We start from the raw sequence: 24,134 nt of genomic DNA, 5'->3' as shown, positions 1-24,134 counted from the left end.
CATCATATAATACAGGGAGCAGAAGTGACCACCATATAATACAGAGACCATTAGTGATCACCATATAATACAGTCTATCAGTGACCCATATAATATTAATACACACAACAACCCCAACTTCATCCAATGACAAAATCAATGCACACACCCCACCTACCCACCTTCCGTAGACAAACCAATACACTCCTTCCCATAACACAAATACACCCCCCCCGAAGACAACATTAAAACATCCACACACTTCCACCTGGAAGTAGAATCTCTCTGGTGAGGGGACAGGGATAAAAAAAGAGACAGGCTACAGAGCAGAGAATGGGGCGGAAACTAACATGAGGGGGTGGGGTATCTGACAGGGATGGTAGGGAGGAGACTCAAGGGTAGGAGGAGGGGTTGGAGTCTCAAGAGGCAAGGAAGTACTTAGTGCTGCAGATATGCTCATAGCACATTATATGGTGGACATTGTGATGCTCTCTGTATTGTATGGCGGCAGGGCCGTAGCTAGGGTAGTGCGGCCGGTGCCATCGTACAGGGCACAACAGGTCATGGGGTGCTGTTTGGGCCTGTCAAATTTCTGTTTATTATCATTCTTGCTTGTAGCTTCCTCTTATTTCATCCCCAGCATCTCCTGGCCTCTCATATCTCTTCCCTGGCCCTTCCCCATGATGCATTGGCATTTTCTTGGGTGCATTATGTCCCTTTGAAAAATGAGGGGAGTGCCAATGCTCTTTCTGTCACATGGCACCAAAAAGTCTAGTTACGGGTCTGTATGGTGGTAACTGTTATGCTCTGTGGTGGGTGAGGTGGCATAGGCCAGCTGGTTCCAGTAAAGGAACCAACCATCACTAATTAAACCAGCAGCACCGCCAACCTTCAATCACCAAGGGCATGTGCCCCATCTGATACCTACCTCCTATGAAGCTGTCTAATTGAGACTTCTATTGGCCTTGGAGTGCTGCAAAGAAATAAAACTTTTGCACCATCTGTTATATCCCAAATATGAGGCCAGGAAGATAAAGATAAATGCACAAGCCAAACAAACCACACCCTGCAGGAAATATTAAACCAAATAAGTAGCTAAAGGAATTCTATGTAGTAATAAAGGGCTTAGGTGTGAGACCTTCCAAGGGAGAAGGAAGTAATGCCAGCGCAACTCACAATCCTATAATGCAGTGGTCAGGGGCAGAACTATGGGAGACAATGGAGGCGCCTGCCGCTGGGCTCCAGCTCTGAAGGGGCACCTCCTCCATTGTCCACAACATATTCACCCCACTTAGGGCTGTAACTATGTACCCGGAGTGTATTGTCACGGCCGCCCAATACATGGCACCCCTTCCCGGCACCTGAGAAGCCACCATACACTAGTGGAGAGCTCCATGTCAGACCATCAGCTGCTGCCTTCATCTATCTATAGCCTGTCTGCATGCGAATTGCTACATTACAGTGTCAGTGGCTGTGATGGGGGGGGCACCAAATTATAACTTGCCTCCGGGCGTCTGGGATGAACTTACACCACTGGCAGTGGTTTCCAAACTTTTTCGAACCACGGCGTCCTAGAGTATCAGCATTTTTTCCATGGCACTCCTGGGCCAAAAGTTTCTTATTAAGAAATTCAGCAAAAATTACATTAAGTAAATTGTCCTTATATGTCACCCTTAGGGTCAGTTATGTGGTGGTTGACAGGACTTTGCTTCTTTTTGTCCACATATATATTTTGATTGGCAGCTATTAGCACTGGTTTTGCTTATCACACTGACTAAAAGTCATTTTATTTGGTACTGGTCGACCAACCCAAGGCACCCCTGCAAGTGTCCTGGGGCACCTCAGGGTGCCACGGCACACAGTTTGGGAACTCCTGCCATAGTGTGTTTTAGTAATGAATGGCTATAGGATAGGACAGGGGCTACAGATAACGTTCATGGGCCATGCAACATTGCTAGAACTTTTAGACTTAGGGCATAACAATATGATACCAAAAAACAATTACGAAATAACCACAATGTAAATGTCATTTTACACATAACCTGCCCCAGCCTTGGGGTTTATAGGACGTCATGCTTACCTGCCCTGTTTTGTTCACAGCACCACAAAGAAGACCAAGAAATAACTGATAAGTAAACGTAAAGCATGTTTGTTGCTGTTTCTGCAACAGGTGTCACAATTATTAGAAAAACAAAATTATAATTTGTTTTCTACATTTTGTAGGTCCATCACGAGCAGGATTGCTCTAATCTACTACTGTAGTTACAGAGGAGAAGCAGCTGATAATTAAACTCAAAATTTGTGCTTATGACTCAGCTCTGCCACAACAGTTATAAATAACAAGCAATAAACTTGTCATTTTAGGTCAATCACAAGTTTTTGGGCCATCAAGATAAAAGGCCACATGGAGTAGGTACCTGGGCTATCAAAAACTTCCTTACAGGTGTCTTCTCAAGAGTGCCATATGCTGGTGAGTACATATATATTTGAGAGGGGGACAATCATGCTGTTTAAGTCCTAGGCTTAGCCCCTCATATGGCCCATGCTGCTTAAATGTGATGTACACACCTGATTGTTTCCTAGTTTTTTCATAGTAATTGGCATGTTTCAGATTTTTTTTTATTAAAAAGCAACCCAACTGTTTAACGCATTTATAAGGCATGTATTTGGACAAATCTACATTATTTAACAATGAAACTGTAATCAGCAAAATTATAGTGTCACAAATCAGCTCCAGAAACCTTGCGTTTGTAAAAAATGCTGCCACTTTCTAGCGATTCATCACTCACCTGTTCCTGCAGGTCATGTTTTCCAGAAATTCTCAGCATTGTAGCCAGTATCCTTGGGACATGGGCACTGCCATCTTGTGTTTTATCATGTGATTGCAAGTCAGCAAGTCCGGGCCCAGTTTGGCTGCACATGACTGTTGCAACCAATCCTCATCCAAGCTGTCCTATAAATCTTTCCAGGACTTTCCATCAGTGCTAGTTTTGGCTCCACAGTACCTTCCTGCTAATGTGTCTCTGGTTAGCAAGCTGAGCTGTTCACTGCAAACACCTGTGTGCTTGATAAGCTTCAGGTGCTTCCACTATTCTCATCTGCTGCTGGAAAACCTCCACTGTTGTCGGTCTGGTCATCTGCAATACCTGTGTAAAACTACAAGTGATACCCCTTTTACACTGGAGCTAAAACCCGGGTTTTTGAAAGGTTAACCCGGGCAGCTCCCTGGTGTAAAAGGGGAGAGACTTGGATCACCGGGTCGAGTGAACCGGCAATCCAACCCAGGTAACTAGCAGGGTTTAACACGGGCGTAGCCCGTGAAACCCTGCCATGAGAACAGCGCACTCCGGGTCACGATGACCTGGAGTGCGCTGCTAGCCGGCCAGATTGGTCCGGCTTCAGTGGCGCATGGAGATCACGTCATCTCCAAGCGACCACTTTCACTCCGCAAAAGCCGGGTCTATGCAGACCCGACTGCGGTGTGAGCGGCGCTGACTCGGGAATATCCCAAGTCGGCGCCGGCAAAATTGGATCCGGATCCGGATTGGAACTTTGTTCCGGAATTTAGGTGGAAAAGGGGTATTACTCTGCATTCACTATGTCACCTGCAATACCTGTATAAATTACAAGCTACCCTGGATATCTGTGTATATTTCAAACTACTCTGTGCTCTCAGTCATCTGCAATACCTGTGAGGAGTTACAAGCTACTTTGCATGATCACAGTATCTTTTGTTCCTGTTTCCAGCATGGACAATCCACATATATAGTCTACAGCTGTTCTCTGTGCTGCAAGCTTCACCCAGCTGTAACAACCTTGGTCACTGACACAAATCCAAGACAAAACCAAATGCTAAAGCTGGGCATCTACTATATAATTTTCTGTCAGATATCTGTCCAATCTGGCTGGTTGGAATAAAACCCTGGTAATGTATGGGAGCAAATGACAATTGTTTATTTGCTCACAAACAGTGGAAAATAGCCAAAAATGGTTGTTCAGACAAATTAGTTAAAACACACATTTAATCAATTTGAACTTTTTTATTGTCCTTTTTTCAGTGTTTAAAACCATATGATTGACTGTCATTTGCTCCCATACATTACCAGGTTTTCATTCCAACCAGTCAGATTGGACAGATATTTAACAGAAAATTGTATAGTGGATGCCCAGCTTAATTCTGACAGTTTGAGCTGGGCAAAAATGGATTTGGCAGGTAAAACTATCCAAGGTTCAGGCTCTCTGCAAGAAGTATTGAGCTGGCTAGAAAAACAGGAGATAACCCAGAGGCAGCTTTTCCAGTTCCTTCAAGAACTCTCTAGTCACCTGGATACTATGCAAGTGGCCATAACAAATCCAGGGCATGATCCGCCTCCTGCGCAAGGAACATCTGGTCAGCCATCTTCAGTCTCATGTACCCAGCTACCCACACCTGAGAAATTTTACAGAAACCCTAAGAAATGCAGGGGTTTTATAATTCAATGTGAGATCCAAATAGAACTTTTGTCTGAACACTTTCCTTCTGCCAGAACCAAAGTGGCATACTTGATTTCACTACTGTCTGGACAGGCATTTGCATGGGCATCACCATTATGGGAGACTGCGACACTATCCTCAGTGATTACCCTCGCTTCATATCTGTCTTTTGCAAGATCTTTGACGAACCTGGTCGCTTCATTGCTTCCGTAGCTGATATATTTAGTCTCAGGCAAGGATCCTGTTCTGTGGGACAATATGTCATTCAATTTAATATCTTGTCTTCTGAGCTCAAGTGGAATGAGGCTCTATATGCAGCTTTTTGAAATGGGTTATCCGACCAAATTAAAGATGAACTGTCTACACGTGAAATCCCTACCCCGCTCCATGCCTTGATCTCTTTGTGGACCCGGGTGGATCTTCATTTCAGGGAGCATCAGTTTGAGAAGGGTAGAGCTGATAAAGATCCATCTTGGCAGAACGTCTATTCTACTCTTTCCTCTCCTTCTCTAGAAGAGTCCATGCAAGTAAATCGTGCCTGTCTGAACCCAGTAGAACGTCAGAGACTACTACGTGAGAGCCTCTGTTTGTACTGCGCAGAATCTGGTCTACATATAGCAGCTTGCTCCAAATGTCCAAGATGGCTGTGCACAACTGGTACTGGAGAAGCCTGGTTGGGTGTGGCTAAGAATTCTCCATCCACTCTCTGGTGCTGCTGGAAATTTTATCACTTCTGATCTTGTCAACAACCTCTCTTTGCCAATTGAACGACTGTCTAGTATTATCCATCTTACTGCTGTGGGTGGTAGTCATATACCCGGTGACATAATCGCCTATCAGACTACTGCCATTGAGCTCAATATCGGGGTGTTACATTCTGAGACTTCAAGATTCCTTGTAATACCAAAAGCTTCCAATTACATTGTTCTGGGACTTCCTTGGCTCAGGCAGCATAATCCTCATATTGACTGGGTTACGCTTCAGGTTACTGCTTGGAGTCATTATTGTCGGCTAAACTGTTTAAAAAAGGTGTTACCTCATCACACCAGTAATGTCTCTTCCTCATCCAGCAAAACGCCTGAGGTACCTCTTCTTCCAGTCCAATACAGAGACTTTATTGATGTTTTTAGCAAACAAGTGGCTGAGACACTTCCTCCCCACTGTGAGTGGGATTGACTTCATTCCTGGCAATACACCTCCTAGTGGACGAATTTATCCATTATCTCTCCCTGAGGCTACTGCTATATCCGAATTTGTGAAAGAAAACTTGGAAAAAGGATTCATACACCCTTCTGCATCCCCTGCTGGAGCGGGGTTTTTCTTTGTAAAAACAAAAGATGGAGGTCTCAGACCCTGTATTGATTATAGAGGTCTTAATGATATTACAATGAAAAAATGGTGCCCACTGCCTCTCATTACAGAACTGTTTCACCGAGTAAAGGGGGCAGTTGTATTTTCCAACTAGATATACGTGGGGCTTATAACTTCATTCGTATTCATGCTGGGGATGAGTGGAAGACAGCACTCAATACCCCTAATTGCCATTAAGAGTATCTTGTCATGCACTTTGGCTTATGTAATGCTCCAGCAGTATTTCAGAAATATGTCAACTAAATTTTCACAGACATTCTGTACGTTTACGTAGTCGTTTATCTGGACGACATCCTGATATTTTCCCAAGTTTACAATCCCACCGATTTCACGTTAAAGAAGTTCTTCAGCGATTAAGAGCCAACCGGTTATATTGTAAACTAGAAAAGTGCGTTTTTGAGGTAACCTTTGTTCAGTTCCTGGGACACATTATTACCAATACCAGTCTTCAGATGGACCCAGAGAAAGTACAAGCCATTTTAAATTGGCCTGAATCTAATACTTTGCGTGCCATTCAAAGATTCCTTGGATTTGCAAACTATTACAGACGTTTTATCCAGGGTTTTTCCACCATTGCTGCACCTATCACAGGGCTTTTCCACCATTGCTGCACCTATCAACGCACTCACAAAGAAAGGGGCAAATCCATCCAAGTGGTCTGAAGAATCTAAGTCCGCATTTCTCCTTCTCAAACAAGCATTTGTTACAGCTCCAGTCCTATGCCAACCTGACTCCTCCAAACCTTTTGTCCTTGAGGTGGATCCCTCTGCTGTGGGTGTTGGTGCAAATCTATCTCAAAGGTCTGATGATGGGCAACTCCATCCATGTGGGTATTTTTCCTTTAATTTCCTACCATCAGAGATTCATTATTCTATCGGGGAAAAGGAACTGCTAGCCATGCAATTGGCCTTGGAAGAGTGACAACATCTTCTTGAAGGGGCACAATTCCCTATTACTATTTTCAAAGACCACAAGAATTTATTGTACCTTTGCACTGCTCAGTGTCTGAATCCCAGACAAGCCTGCTGGGCATTGTTCTTCTCCAGGTTTAACTTCATTATAACATTCCTCAAAGGTATTCACAATTGTAAAGCTGCTCCTTAGCATCCGAAGAAGATAGTTCAGAGACTAAGGAGACTCATATCTTTAACCCATTATATTTTGCCTCTACCTCTGTACAACCAACACCACTTACCTTCAAATCCTTTGTGGCTGAACCTCTTCGTAAAAGATTGATCCAGTGGGCCAACAAGTCTCAGTTTGCTGGTCATTCTGGAGTACAGAAGATGGTAGATTTTATCCAATGGAGTTACTGGTGGCCCTCGCTTTCCTGTGATGTTAAAGCCTCATTGCTTCCTGTTATGAATGTGCCCAGCATAAAATTCCTCGACAGTCTTCTGCAGGGCAGTTGATTACTTTGCCCATTCCTCATGTGCCCTGGACCCACTTGTCTATGGACTTTATTACTAATCTTCCTGTATCCAACAAGTTCAACACTATCTGGGTGGTTGTGGACCGCTTCTCCAAGATGACACATTTTATTCCTTTGAGAGGATTTGCCGTCTGCACCCGTTCTGGCACAACTTTTCACCTGCAAAATCTTTAGGGTTAACAGGCTTCCAAAAGAGATTGTGTATGACAGGGGAATACAATTTTTCACTAAGTTCTTGCAAGCCCTGTGTTCTGCGCTATGGGTGAAACTGAACTTCTCATCTGCCTATCACCCTCAGTCCAATGGTCAAACAGAGAGGGTCAACCAAGACTTAGAAACATTTCTCCGTGTCTGTGTGTCATTGTCTCAAGACAACTGGGCGAATCTGTTGCCTTGGGCTAAATTTGCACATAACAACTCGTATCACACGTTCTCCATCTCTACTCCATTCTTCGCAGTCTATGACTTACATCCATGGGTTCCTGAATTCTCTGCCATTCCAGCATCCTCTGTGCCACCTGCTGAACAGACCCTATACCAGTTCTTTGAAATCTGGAAGAAAATCCGAGCCTCTCTTGTCCAAACCTCATCTAGATACAAATTGATGATTGTAAATGTCGGGCTATACCTAGTCTCAAGCAAGGAGATAAAGTCTGGCTATCCACTCGAAATCTGAGGCTCAGAGTACCCTCAATGGAATTTGCTCCATGCTTCATTGGACCATTTTCGATCAGCCAAGTGATCAACCCCATGGCTTACAAGCTCCATTTGCCTTCATATTTGAAGGTTACTAACTCCTTCAATATATATTTACTGAAACCTCTAATAGTCAATCGGTTTCACCCCAGACTTCCTAAATCTCCAAAAATTATGACACAGAGAGGAGTTGAGTACGAGATCAAGGAGATCCTGAATTCAAGAATTCGTCATGGTCATTTACAGTATCTGATTGATTGGAAGGGTTATGGTCCTGAGGAACGTCCCTTTATTAATTCCACTGATTTGAGCGCTCCAGATTTAGTATCCAAGTTTCATAAAAGATTCCCTCAGAAGCCCAAAGGTCGTCCGGAGGCCATCCTGAAGGGGGGGAACTATCACAAAGCAGCTCCAGAAACCTTGTGTTTGTATAAAATGCTGCTGCTTTCTAGCAATTCATCACTCACCTGTTGCTATAAATACTAAATAAGAGCTGCGCTGAATTGACCGTATGATGAAGTGCACATACCATAAAGAATATGTAATACAATGTATTAAAATGTTCACTTGTTAGATGACATTAGATACATGGGTCCCAGCATAAATATAAAAACTATAAAATAACATAGACAATATATATGTATGCAGACAATAAATGTGCAAATATCATCACAGAAAGGACCCTTGCTCAAATCCAATCAGTAATCTAGAGTATTGGAGTGTAGCTGTCCTTTAAATGTCCAAAATTAGTAAATATTCCTGCATCACCAGAGTTCCAACAATGGATACAATTAAACAGTCATTTAAAGATGTTAGTGTACGCAGGAGAGAAACAATTCTCTGATGAATAGTAACTCCACTGAATTGCAACAAAGTTGTAACATATATTCCAATACGAGTGTGTAAAAATAAGTATGGATGGATGTTCCAGGTTGTTTACCAAGAAAATAGATGTACTTTACACCTGTCTCTCTTCTGTCTCTTTTGTTTGTTTATGTAAGCTGCTTCCAGGGTCCGTGTACAGCGTTGGCTCTTCATACACTCACTAGGATGAGACCGCCATCTCTACCCTGTGGAAGATGGTGACAGCTGGATGATCATGTGTTCCGCCGGAGTTCCCGAATGTCACGGGGAACTTGTGTGGCTTGCAGCAGAGTCAGTTATAAGGTTGTGATTTGCAATAACTGCTTGTTCTTATTGCAGTGGATACAAATAGTGCAGTCTTCCTGATCGGGTCCCCGGAGTGTGTGGCAGTATTGTACGATGTCACAATGTTAGAGAGCTGGTGTGCAAGGTGTACGCAGTCTTTCTAACGCGTTTCTTTACACCTGGTAATTTCATCAGAGGATAACCGTCTGACTCTGCTGCAAACTACACAGTGGGCCTAATTCAGACCCGCTCGCGAGCTCGATGGTGACTGACAGCACGCCCCCTTTGGTGGGCGTGCCGGGGGCGTGGCTGCCAGACGGGGGCGTTCCCATGGGAACGCCTACCGTCTGGGTCCGGCCCCACTGACATCAGTAGTGATGTCAGTGGGAGTGATTTTGGCTCTGATAGAGCCAAAATCACTCCTGGGCTTGCGGCAGCGAGACCCTATTGTAGGGTCTCGTTGCAAGCCCGATGGTCGCGATGGTCTTGACCATCGCGACCATCATCATGGACGCTCGCTATAGCTGTGGGTGGTAACCCACAGCTATGCGAGCATCCAAGAGGCCGCTCCATTTTTAGGTAGGAGGGCACTGATTCAGAGCGAGCGCTCTGGTCAGAGCGTCCGGCTCTGAATCAGGCCCAGTATCCTGTGAGGCGTTACAAGCTACTTTGCATGACCACAGTATCTTTTGTTCCTGTTTCCAGCATGGACAATCCACATATATAGTCCACAGCTGTTCTCTGTGCTGCAAGCTTCACCCAGCTGTAACAATCTTGGTCACTGACACAAACCCAAGACAAAACCAAACACTAATTCTGACAGATAGGCATATACTTTGTATGCCAAATACTTACCCTTTGCTTTCCCGAATATAATGCCCACATGTCCTTCACGCAGACTTTGAAGAGGAACTGCACGCCAGTTCTAAAGATAGACCAGCAGATTAATTCATTATCCTGGATCTGTATGTGGTAACATCTTCTGCACCAGGACAGGAATACTACCAATTCACACCAAAGTCTACACAATGTACATTAAGTGATACTGTATAGGCCCTAACTTCTGCTATTGCAGACTTCCAAAACTCACAAATACATGGGTACTCAAATACACCAGTTTAACGTTATAACCAATCACCTTTTAGATTTAGTGGCAAGCTTGTTAAAAACATGCTGATTCCTTGAATTTGGAACCTATTACATAACCTCATAGTCAATATTTGGATATTGTTGTTAATAAATAATAAAGTTACATTTACCATGTAAAAAAAAAAAATCAGATGCAAATACAAAATTAAATTAATAATTGAGTTGAAATCAATACAATCATCTGTTTCCTTCCCCTTGAAAAGATCAAAGGCTAATCTCATTTCTTGATGTTGACTGATTGCGAATATCAATGTAATAACATGAATAAATCACAGTAACCTTATGACAATAGAAATAATATTAGTGGGTGGGATTCAGATGCCCTCAGGTAATCAGAAGCGTTTGCCGATTGCGATCATTGTTATCAGTTCGCTTTGTGCACCATTAGGGGCGTCGGAATGATTTTATTTGGGAGGGCAACATAAAATAGTTCTGGGACATTCCCCCTTCCCCCCTTCTCCCTCTTATCTTGCTGCACACACCGTAGGAACTGTAGTGGCGAGCACGGACGGTCAGGAGCTGTGCTTTATAGCAATAGGCTGCACACTCCCTGCAACACACAGAGGAGGTGTAATCAGGGCCAGATTAATAATGGGGCGGGTGGAGCTGCAGCTTCAAGCCCACCATTTAAATAGGCCCACAGGATCCAGTCACTGCTGTGATTGTGAAGCCAGGAGAAGTGGTGTTTTAATTTAGACCGCACATTACACCTCCTCCTCCATGCAGTGCAGGGGCCATGCAGCCTATTGCTATAAAGTACAGCCCCTGACCGTTCACTGCCACGGCTCCCGCCACGCAAGTGATAATCCTCCTACATGGTGCATTTGCATATTTCCTGCAGCTATCATTGAACTGGTGTTATGGGTACATCTCCACCTTGATAGCTGCTCCCCCTTCACCTTTACATCCATGATTGTTACATAAAGTCTATGCAAAAAAATGTTATCGAAAAGTTAAAATGACCGTTGTCTATGTGGGTTATTTGCCCCTTCCTGGTAATTTACTTTGCAACTATACATTTTGGATTTTTTTCAAACTATATTGCAGCATTAGAAGTACAGTTTGCTTGTCTTTAGTTTACTTTTTGACCTGCCTGCTAAAAAACAATTATGTGCACATTATTGAAGATATCTTTACAATGTAGTGCTGTAAGCTCACGAGAGGGGGATAGGGAGAGGGAGAGAGAGAGAGGAAGAGAGGGAGAGTGAGAGTGGGGTGGCTGAGAGAGAGGGGGGCTGAGAGAGAGAGTGTGGGGCTGAGAAAGAGAGAGCGGAGGCTGTGAGAGGGAGAGAGAGTGGGTGGCTGAGAGAGAGAGAGAGAGAGAGTGGGGGGCAAGAGAGAGAGGGGGGACTGAGAGAGAGAGTGGGTGGCTGAGAGAGAGAGAGAGAGAGAGAGTGTGGGGGGCAGAGAGAGAGAGAGAGAGGGGGGGGCTGTGTGAGAGAAAAGGGGGGCTGAGAGAGAGTGTGGGGGGTGATAGAGGGGGCTGAGAGAGAAGTGGGGGGCTGAGAGGGAGTGGTGGGGCTGAGAGAGAGAGAGAGAGAGAGAGAGAGAGAGAGAGAGAGAGAGAGAGAGAGAGGTGGGGGTGGCTGAGAGAGAGAGAGAGTGTGGGGGGCAGAGAGAGAGAGTGAGGGGGGCTGTGAGAGAGAAAAGGGGGGGCTGTGAGAGAGTGTGGGGGCAGAGAGAGAGAGAGGGGGGCTGTGAGAGAGAAAAGGGGGGCTGAGAGAGAGTGTGAGGGGTGATAGAGGGGGCTGAGAGAGAAGTGGGGGACTGAGAGGGAGTGGTGGGGCTGAGAGAGAGACAGAGAGAGAGTGGGGGTGGCTGAGAGAGTGATACAAGGACAGAGAGAACACAACATTACAATTTTCATTGCAATGTTTGTCATGTGTTCTGGAAACTGGACATTGTAATGCTCTGAATAATAATAATACTGATTGTGGAATGTGTGGAATAATAAAGAAAATGACTATGTTTTTTTCTTGCTGTACCATTAAAAGCATGATGCCATTGGCAGTCACAGTAGCAGCAGCAGGCTGACAATGAGTCACAGTGCATGTTCATCCTTTAATTTCTGTTATTGTTCTGAATAAAGATAATGGCCACTATACAGCAGCTGCTCCAGTTATTAGCCAAAGTTTCTGCTGTAATACATGAGAATCATGAAAAGAAATATTAAGAGCAGATTAAAAAATAATAATAAGCTTAATAGTCCAATGGTAATAATACAGAACTATGAATTAAAGAAATTATTAAGTGGTGTGCCATACAGCTTTTGTAAAAATAAATGAATAGGGCACTTGTGACAATTTTTTATTGCAGCAATATTTAAATGCAGCTATCCATTTCTATATCTCTCATTTGAAGTATATTTCGATGTCCAATTTTGAATTGTTTCCTCTCAGTTGTGTGTATTATCAAATAATATGAGTAATAAAGCGGAGTGAGATAAAGTAACAACCAATCAGCTTCTGCCATTTTAAACTATTGTTTAGAAACTTGCAAATGCACTTATTGCTCTCTCTGTGCATGATGCATCCATCCACACAAACACATGAGAACGTCACTGGTCCTTGAGATTTCCTGGGGTGAGTGGCTCCCAACTTTGCAAAGAAATATTTTATTTATGATTAGGAAACTGGGCTGAACTGTTTGATGTTCAACGTTAACTCAGGTAATTGCAGAATTGGTGTGTTAGGTAACTTAATTTCATCATCCCTCTATTATTACGGAAATGCTAACGTTTGTATAGATTCATTATGTTTTGTTTTTATTAATACATTTTAAAATATTACTTTTTTACGTGATCAATGAAACACTTTTAAAGGTAAGTGCACCTGGATCATTCTCTGCAGTATCCTTCCGACTCCCGCAGGACTTCAGGAGAGGAGGGGAGAGGAGAGGAGAGGAGAGGAGAGGAGAGGAGAGGAAGGAAGAGTGAAGTCTGAGCATGGGGGCGGAGTTACATGGATTGAGCAGCAGCTGTCAGAGTCACAGGGAGAAGGAAGAGCAGCAGCCAGAAAGACTCACTGTTTTAGCTGTGGTAGAATTAGGGTATATGTGTGTGATTCCTGGGGTAGAATTATGTCTACAGTGGAATTTTTTTCATTGTCTGAATTATCATTGATTTTTCAATGACTTAAGGCTGTTTTATTATTTTTATTATTTTTTGGGATTTTTTGTTTGTTTTTTTAATCTTTTTTTTAGATTTTTCTCTTTTCACTCTTTTTTTCTTTTAATTTTTATTTTTATTCTTATTTTGTAGTCTTTTCACTAGTTTCTGTCAACTCTCTATATCTGCATGCATTATTCTAATATCTGTCAAGATTTTACAAGTTATGCAAAATAGACACTAATTGGGTATATTCACAACAGAATAGGTACAGTTATACCCCAGAGAGCAATATTATTAAGCTAGTGTATGAGTCAGAGGTTGGACACCTCAAATCCATGCTGCTAAGGGTATACAAATTTTCTTTTCTGACCTATTTGAGTACCTGTATCTGTATCCATTGATTAGCTCTGTCATTTTAAAGGCTTTGCTAGACAAATCTTCTTAAAGCAACACCAGATTGTGCAACCATGCTTTTTCCTGCTCTGTGCCACCCAGACGTGATCCTCTGCCATTTCTAGTAGGCATAATTCCTTTTTTTCCTTCTCGAACTAAGCAGAGAGGACCTATGACTCCCTTTTCATGTAAAATGTTAAGGATACGTACCCAGTGGACTCGTATGCAACCTCCCTATAAGAAAATGTAAATGCTACTGTGCAAGAAAGCCTTCTTTTCCTCTTCTCTTGAAACTGACATACAGACAGAGTAATTGCTTCAGAGACCCATTGAGACCATTAATTTGCAAATGGCAAGCAATGGTTTTGAGTGGTGCAACAATTTCACTGAAACTAGGAACATTGATTAGCCATTACCTAACTGTGGGAGGACTGATGTTTTCAGCATCAATAACAGATAGGACAATAGCCTCAAGGTGGAAAGATCCACATTGAGGATAATCTTCTTAACTGTTTGGTTGGGCAAGACAATGTAAATATAATACCAATGTCCACATTGTCAGGTTCCGGCCTAGAATAGGCCATTACTCACCACAGCTCCGACTTCCCCTGACTTCTCGTGCAGTCAGACGTCAGGTGCGGCGGCGAGTGATACGCTGAGGATTATGCCTCAGGTGCGCTTGGACATCATACCTCTCCAAGGAGGTACACAATGCCCTGGTCCTGGACTTCCCTGGTAAGAGGCGGGGCTACATCGCAGTTCAAAAGTCAAATAGGGGAGCCTCACCAACTGTCATTTCACACGCTGCCAAGCATCACTGGCTGGGACTCACTGGCAGTTGGTGTGACTCCCCTATTTGAATTTTGAACTGTGCTGCAGCCCCACCTCTGGAGCCTCTACCAATCATAAATTACCAGGGAAGTCCAGGACCAGAGCATTGTGTCCCTCCTGGAGAGGGTCATGTTGGGAGGTATGGGACATCCATGTGCTGCTTCTTGACTTGGTTACCGAGTTTACTGTCATGGGCACAGCCATGACAGTCTTCATCACCTGACTGCCCTTCATCCAATGGTAGCATGGTTGTTGTCAGCTGACGCTGTCCTCCAATGGACTGCTACCTTGGGGTATATTACTGAGCTCTGGACAACAGGAAGTTGCCTGTACAATGTTGTTACTACTAGTGTTTGCTTGCCATCACTTTGTTCCAGGTTCCCGTGCTGTTTCTCCTTCGAGTCTGTTCTAGTGATCCTCCTGTGCCAGCAGTGCGTCTGTAACACAATGCCCGCGTGCTAAGTACGCACTCTCAGTACAGTCACAGCGTCATCCTCCAGTGCCAGCGGTGAATCTGTAACATTTAGCCCACGTACTCAATACACTCCCTGAGTACTACTACAACATCATCCTCCTGTGCCAGCAGTGCATCTGAAAACTTTGCCCGCGTACTCTGTACACTCCCGGAGCACAGTTACAACATCATTCTCCTGTGCCAGTGGTGCATCTGAACACCTTGCTCACGTACTCTGTACACTATCTGATTGCAGTCACAGCGTCATCCTCCTGTGCCAGCAGTGTATCTGTATACCTTGACCGCGTACCCTGTACACTCCAGGAGCACAGTTACAACATCATCCTCCTGTGCCAGTAGTGCGTCTGAACACCTTGCCTACGTACGCTATACATCCCTTGAGTACAATCACAGCTGCATCCTCCTGTGCTAGCGGTGTGTCCGAATACCTTACCCACTTACTCAGTACACCCTTCAGGTGCAACTACAGTGTTCCTCCTCTGTGCCAGTGGTGTGCCTGATACCTTGCCTAGATATTCAGTACTACATCCCAGTACAGGAATCCCACCAGTGCTTCTTCCCGAACCTCTATCTTTTGGGCCTCATTGGTGTTTGTCCCCATTTCCCACATATATCGGATACCTGACCTGCTTGATGGGTGCAGCTTAAACCCATATTCCGCTTGGAGGGGTCACTGGTGAACACCTCGCAGCAGGTTAGACTCCGCACCTTTGGTCAGGTCTCGCCAACATCCGATTTATGTGGATGAGGAGGACATACGTCCCTTGCCTCCGATTTCTTCCACAACCCCGGACCTCAGCTTTCAGCTCCTCAATAGGAGATTTTCCCGAGTCAGGCGTGACACACATGCTACAAAGGTTTTTTCAATTACATTCATGAGATGTAGGGATTTTATCTGAGGGGTCATCTATTTTCTGATGCATATCAGAGGATCCTCTGTACTTCAAGTCCTTGTTTAGGTCTTACCAGAAGAAATTTCTTAACAATGTGGCCCTTATTTTCTTGTTGCACATCTATCACCAGTAGTATAAGAGCTCATAAGAGCTGTTCTCTGCTATCAGAGACCCAGTAATTATCACGTTGCAACTCTTGTCTTTTGTAGGGATTCAACCACTAAAATCAGGTGTAATAAATACTACTTCCTTATGTCTCAGACCTTGTAGGCTTCCCCAACAGGATATTTGGTTGAAATATGGAAGTTAGTAAGTGGTATCTTCCTGTTACTTGCCCTAAAGTCATCATTATCAAGGGCATCCAAGTCGGGTATAGTCTCATTTAGGTCAGGACTGGTGTGTCCTACCACGTCCATGTTTGTTAACAGTAAAGCAGACTCTTAAATTACTAAGGTGGGAGTTCTATTAAGAAGTGATGTTGCCCATAGCAACCAATCAGATTCCAGGTATTATCTTCTAGAAGGTGCTAGATAAATGAGAAGTAGAATCTGATTGGTTGCTATGGGCAACTACACTTCTTAAATAGGAAAATTGTATAATACCAGCGCTCAGTACTAAACAATGGTGGATGTGTTTGACTCAACGGACAGCAGCCTGCACAAAATAAAGGTATCCCAAAACCTTACAATTGATCAATACATATACAAACATGCGGCGCTCATCTGTTAATATTGTATATAAATATAAATATGATTTAGACGTTAATATATATATGAGTCGAAATGCAATTAATTAATCCTGTATAAATCTTGTAATGAAATTCAGTCTCATGTACCAAACAACTCCATTGACTCTAATCCTATTGTGAGTCCCACAGCAATCCAATTAAGAAAAAAAGTCTCGTATGATAAGAGAGTCTCGTATAATAATAATACCAGAAGTCACTGTGGTTGATCAATGTCCTTATATAAATCCCAAGATTGAAAAACTCCTGCCACACTGTTTAGAGTATTTGTCCACAGGGTCCACCTTAAATACTCCTCCACAGCTCCACTCCAAAAATCAGCACCTTCAGTAATAAGGATAGGAACAGTATCACTTTCTTATAGACACAATGTGTGCAGAGAGGTGATAAGAATAAACTTACCCATGGTGTCCTTCTCTGCTGGTCTCTTCTGTCCAAATCAGCTGGTGAGTGAGTGGGGGTGTGTGGACCTCTGTGTGTATATGCGTTATATTCAGTGTGCCACATAGAATGTTGCTGGCTCAGTATACGATGCTGGCTCAGTAAAATCAATTTATTTGTAGAAGTAAATAAAAACTATATATACAATATCAAGATCAAAATCAAAAGCAAAAAACAAAACAAAACCACAATCAATTATGTGTGTCCAATATGCCCAACGCGTTTCATCCCGTTTGCGGGACTTTTTCAAGGGTGTTACCAGACTGCAGTTCGTATGCCCTTTAAATACCTTGTTAATTACTCCCTGGACTCCGTTCGTTGTTACTTCCGGGTTCCATCTTTAGCGCCTGCGCACTGGAGTCAGTTCGCTATCTGGAGATAATGCGCTTGCGTGGACTTGTGTTCCACGTGTATTCTTGATGTTGCAAATCATCCTCTATCTTTTACTGCATACCAGGACTTCTGCACATGCGTCAAGCCTCTTCTGGGGACAAGCGAATTCCTTATGCATCATGTCTATTAGTTCCGTGTTCCCTTGCTTTATTCTTGCATGTTATATCGTTTTTTGTCTCTTATAAGCCGGCGGCCATTTTGTCATGGTCATTTTATCATTATGCAGATGGTTATCGTGTTTCACTTACAATATTTGGCTCATTTATTTCATTATTAATTGCAATCATCTTATTTAGCTTATTCAGATGTTAAATCGCATATATATTCACATATATATTCAGAAGTAAATTCAGATGTTATAGCGCATATTCTGTTAATATATTGGGTTGGTTTATCATGAATATTAAATTATTCTAGTGTATTACATAAATCATCACATCCTGTATTCATTCTATGTACCGCACAATTGAAGAATGTTCATACAGTCAGGTCCATAAATATTGGGACATTGACAGAATTTTCAGATTTTGGCCTCTATTCACCACCACAATGGTTTTGAAATGAAACAAACAAGATGTGCTTTAACTGCAGACTTTCAGATTTAATTTGAGGGTAATTAAATCCAAATCGGGTGAACGGTGTAGGAATTACAACAGTTTCAATATGTGCCTCCCACTTTTTAAGGGACCAAAAGTAGTGGGACTACCAACTCAAAAGCTATTTCATGGACAGGTGTGAGCTATTCCCCCGTTATTTCATTATCAATTAAGCAGGTAAAAGGTCTGGAGTTGATTCTAGGTGTGACATTTGCATTTGGAATCAGTTGCTATCAACTCTCAATATGAGATCCAAAGAGCTGTCACTATCAGTGAAGCAAGCTATCATTAGGCTGAAAAATCAAAACAAACCCATCAGAGAGATAGCAAAAACATTAGGTGTGGCCAAATCAACTGTTTGGAACACTCTTAAAAAGAAAGAACGCATCGGAGAGCTGAGCAACACCAAAAGACCTGGAAGATCACGGAAAACAACTGTGGTGGATGACAAAATAATTATTTCCCTGGTGAAGAAAAACCCCTTCACAACAGTTGGCCAAATCAAGAACACTCTCCAGGAGGTAGATGTATATGTGTCAAAGTCAACAATCAAGAGAAGACTTCACAAGAGTGAATATAGAGGGTTCACCACACGATGCAAACCATTGGTGAGCCACAAAAACAGGAAGACCAGATTAGAGTTTGACAAACAACATCTAAAAAAACCATTACAGTTCTGGAACAACATCCTATGGACAGATGAGACAAAGATCAACTTGTACCAGAGTGATGGGAAGAGAAGAGAAGGAAAGGAACTGCTCATGATTAAAACATACCACCTCATCAGTGAAGCATGGTGGTGGTAGTGTCATGGCGTGGGCATGTATGGCTGCCAATGGAACTGGTTCCCTTGTATTTATTGATGATGTGACTGCTGACAAAAGCAGCAGAATGAATTCTGAAGTTTTTCAGGCAATATTATATGCTCATATTCAGTCAAATACTTCAGAACTCATTGGACGGCGCTTCACAGTGCAGATGGGCAATGACCCGAAGCATACTGCAAAAGCAAACAAAGAGTTTTTTAAGGCTAAAAAGTGGAATGTTATGCAATGGCCAAGTCAATCTCCTGACCTGAATCCGATTGAGCATGCATTTCACTTGATGAAGACAAAACTGAAGGGAAAATGCCCCAAGAACAAGCAGGAACTGAAGACATTTGCAGTAGAGGCCTGGCAGAGCATCACCAGGGATGAAACCCAGCGTCTGGTGATGTCTATGCGTTCCAGACTTCAGGTTGTAATTGCCTGCAAAGGATTTGCAACAAAGTATTAAAAAGTGAAAGTTAGATTTAGGATTGTTTAGTTTGTCCCATTACTTTTGGCCCCTTAAAAAGTGGGAGGCACATATAGAAACCGTTGTAATTTCTACACCGTTCACCTGATTTGGACTCAAATTAAATCTGAAAGTCTGCAGTTAAATCACATCTTGTTTGTTTCATTTCAAAGCCATTGTGATGGTGAATAGAGGCCAAAATCTGAAAATTCTGTCAATGTCCCAATATTTATGGACCTGACTGTATATCAATCATATCTGATCATTCTTATATCAAAACCATATTTGTCTGCACTTGTCTGTATCCAGATATAAAAGTACATATCCTACATATCTGTACATACATGCATAGAATCTCATGTGTATATCCATATGTCTATAATGGTATATATATAATAAAGGTCTTATGGATCTATGTTTAGCCCCCTAGGTTGCAGGATTTTCAAATTGAGGATCCATTTACTCTCATTTTTATCTATTATAAATTGTAATGTTCCAAATATGCGCAATCAATGACTGCAGCCTAGGGGAGACTTCTAAGAGGTTCCTCACTTGTCCTCTAAAAAAACATACAAATAAACAAAGTCAAGTATCACCCTTTGGCGCTGCCACACAATGTCTCCTTATATTTCCAAAATGGAACCACAATGAGATCCTCTGTATGTAAATCTTACAGGATTTATTCCTCAAGATGTGTGAAATTCCAATTCCGCTTCCTTTGCATCAATATCTCAAAAAAGAGAAACCAAACATAGTGCAATAATGATAATAAAATTACACTTATAATGGTGATGACAAAGGAACACTCACATGTTTCAAAATAGGTAGAAAACGTATAGTATCTCCAGTCTATGACACCATAGGAAATTCCAACTTCAAGTGTAGATCAACTCAAAAAGAGAAGAATATACCAAAAATAGTGCAATACTGTATGTATTGACAGAAAATTTTATTCAGACAAAGAAACACTCACATTTACACAGAATAAAAACCGCTTATATATATGTATCACACCAGAAAGGCAGGATGGGGTTATCGATATAAGATGTAAATAGAAGGAAACCAGTGGTTCCGGATACCAACGTGATCCCTCCTGTAGTTCACGATTCCCCCGTCTCAGCGTTCCATGTGCAGTCACCGGCTCAACGCGTTTCGAATTGCTTGATTCTTCCTCAGGAGCATGGTGAGTAAGCGTCTCCAGGGCTTTAAATACCCCTTCCAATATCCAGAAAATAACTCAATTTTCCCGCCTCATCTCCCCCTCGTGGTAACCGGAAGTGTCGTTACCGGAAGTGACGTCACAGGAAGTGCCGTTACCGGACGCGACGTCATCTAATAAACTTGATCATTACCGAAAGAAAACAGGAATTAGATAAATTAAATGAGGCAATTTCCACATTAGATTCTAAATTAGAACCATACAAAGAGCAACAAGACTATCAGACATTAGAGAAGTTAATAACACAGAGATTAGATAGAGGAGAAAAAACTCTAATTGACATTAAGAAATCTAAAATATTAAGGGATAAATTTGGAATAAAACAAACTAAAGACAATTAAAAAAAACAACGACCAAAACCCGAATACCAACAGAAAAATAATCCAACAAGAACAAGAAGTACAATACATAACCAGAAAATTCCTATTTACAAAAGATTGAATCTCACATATCAGCAGTATATGACTAAAATACATAACACTACGATTAGAGACATCAAATTAAACACCGATTTCAATATCAGTTCAGAGGAAATATCAGACAGTGAGGAAGAATTCTCAATATATGAAGAATATCAGAACAATGACGAATATGAGGATAGAATGAGGAGATCATTCGAGCAAGGTTGGATAGATTTAGATTTAAGTACCATTCTCACCTCGAGTGACAATACACGGGAAATTCAAAGTGATCAGAATCCAAAAACAACTGAAGGAATAGTAGAGGGATTGAATGAACAAGATCAATCAAAATGGGGAGACACTTTTTTAGACCTGGGTACCCCAGTAACACTGGGGGTGGACAAGTATGTCAACAAAAACAAAAGAAGACTAGAAGAGGTTTACGAGCAGGAAGGAGAGTCAAAAAAAATCAAAACACTCCCCCCCGAAACAAAAATCACCAACTCCATGAATACAGAACATACTGGTATATTTAATTTAACTGAAGAAATTCTTTCTGATGCACACATTTTAGTTTTGAAAAAGGGTTTAAAATATGCTCCATCAAAAAAATTGAAAAAATTTGAGACATACTTGGACATTAAAAACTTTACGCGCAAATTAACCCTAAAAAAGTATTTTCTCTCAAACAAAACCCCATTAGAATCAAGAATAGAAGATACCAAATACATACATACAGGTCTGAAACCCCCTTCAAAATTTACTCCCAGTTACATGAGAGGAAATTGCATACCAACTTTCGAACAGGCAGTTTTGAAAGATTTGGATCATTTAGACTTGACACAAAATAGAAAGAAAGCAAATTGTAATATAACAAAAGAGGAACAAAATGCATTGGAGGATTTACGGAATAATAAGAACCTGGTGGTGAAACCAGCTGACAAGGGGGGGGGTATAGTGCTTATGACAAAAACACAGTATATCAATGAAGCCGAAAGGTTATTGAGTGATACAGACACTTATGAGAAATTAAAACTAGACCCCACTATCAATTTTCAAAAAGAACTCCTGAGATTATTAAACGAAGGAAGAACACAAGGGATTTTGAATAAAAGGGAATATGATTATCTTAACAAGCCACATCCACTAATACCTGTTTTTTATTTCCTCCCTAAGATCCACAAAAATCTGCAAAATCCGCCTGGGAGACCAATAACTTCGGAGAATAGGGTCTCTTACAGCGAACTTATCAGAATATATTGATAATTTCCTTCAGCCAGTAGTCAAAAAACAAAAATCATATGTCCGAGATACCACTCAAGTACTAAATGTGTTGGATACAATTAAATGGGAAGATAATTTTTGGATAGCTACAAGTGATGTAACTTCACTTTATACGATAATCAAACACGAGCAAGGTGTAGAGAGCAGCAGACACTTCCTATTAGAGGACAACACTTTGGCAACAACACAGATTGAGTTCATAATTAAGGGGATGGAACATATCCTGAGACACAATTATATGTGGTTTCAGGATACGTTCTACTTACAACGAAAGGTAACAGCCATAGGGACCAAGTTTGCTCCGAGCTATGCAAACTTGTTTATGAGCGCATGGGAATCCAATACCATCTGGAATAACGAAGAGCTTGGAGCAAGCTTGGTCCTATGGATTAGATTTATAGATGATGTCCTATTTATCTGGAGTGGTGGTGAAGAGGATTTACAATCATTCATTAAATACATCAACAATAATTAGTCCAATTTGGTATTTTCAACGAACTACAGTAGAAATCACGTCGAATCTTTGGATTTGGACATACGGATAATAGACGGACAGATTCAGACAAAAACGCACTATAAGACCGTTGATGTTAATAGCTATATATTAGCAAGTAGCCACCACCATCCTAACTGGTTAACCAACATCCCACAAGGTCAGTTCACAAGACTGAGATGTAATTGCTCAGAGATGAAGGATTACGTAGAACAAGGGGAGACATTAAAAAAGAAATTTAAGGATAAACTTTATGACACAGATAAAGTAGAGGAGGCATTTCAGAAAGGTAAAAAAATGGATAGGACACAGCTACTACAGTATAAGCACAAACAATTAGAAGAACCAAACAAACAGAATAAGGTTTACTTTATAACTGAATACACTGAGGCAGCCAAAAAAATCAATAATTCAATACGCAAGCATTTGGCATATTTTAAAAATGGACCAAGAACTACAAGAAATTCTACCGAAAAAAACAGATGTGGTATTTAGAAAGGCTCCAGATATAAAGAAGAAATTAGTGACAAATCACTTCAGAGACACCACAACACTAATATAAAAAAGTATTCTAACAAATGTAAGTAGGAAAGGTTTCTTTTGGTGTGGGAAATGTAGTAGCTGTAGAAACACAGGCAAAAACACCACAAAACCAGCCATTAAGTTTCAGTCCAATCAAACAGGACAAATGTTTCATATAAAACAAGAATTAACATGTGACTCAAAAAATGTGATCTATCTTTTAGAATGTGGTTGTCACTTACAATATGTGGGAAGAACAGTACGACCACTGAAAGTAAGAATAGGAGAACACATTAGAAATATAAAAAGAGGATTTGAGCAACATAGCATCTCCAATCATTATAAAGATGTACATAACAATGACCCTAGATGTTTGAAATTTCTGGCAATAGAACAACTAGTAACGAATTGGAGAGGAGGCAATTTCAATGAATGGGTAGATAAAAATGAGAGTAAATGGATCTTCAATTTGAAAACCCTGCAACCTAGGGGGCTAAACATAGATCCATAAGACCTTTATTATATATATACCATTATAGACATATGGATATACACATGAGATTCTATGCATGTATGTACAGATATGTAGGATATGTACTTTTATATCTGGATACAGACAAGTGCAGACAAATATGGTTTTGATATAAGAATGATCAGATATGATTGATATATGAACATTCTTCAATTGTGGGGTACATAGAATGAATACAGGATGTGATGATTTATGTAATACACTAGAATAATTTAATATTCATGATAAACCAACCCAATATATTAACAGAATATGCGCTATAACATCTGAATTTACTTCTGAA

General features: G+C 41.5%; 1 long non-coding RNA gene across 5 annotated transcripts in view; it reads left to right on the top strand.

The window, feature by feature from the left end:
* LOC148538372 (uncharacterized) overlaps positions 1-24,134 on the top strand; it is a 392,934-nt gene that overhangs the window by 176,733 nt on the left and 192,067 nt on the right. For all 5 annotated transcript variants that reach the window (XR_015871938.1, XR_015871935.1, XR_015871939.1 and 2 more), the window contains one exon: positions 2,344-2,449. This is a non-coding gene — a long non-coding RNA (uncharacterized LOC148538372). The remainder of the gene's footprint in view (positions 1-2,343; positions 2,450-24,134) is intronic.

This window comes from Taudactylus pleione, unplaced genomic scaffold (assembly GCF_031769625.1).
Source record: "Taudactylus pleione unplaced genomic scaffold, aTauple2 ptg000040l, whole genome shotgun sequence".
In the NCBI taxonomy this organism is placed as follows: domain Eukaryota; kingdom Metazoa; phylum Chordata; class Amphibia; order Anura; family Myobatrachidae; genus Taudactylus; species Taudactylus pleione.
This window is presented reverse-complemented; position numbering and strand designations above follow the sequence as displayed.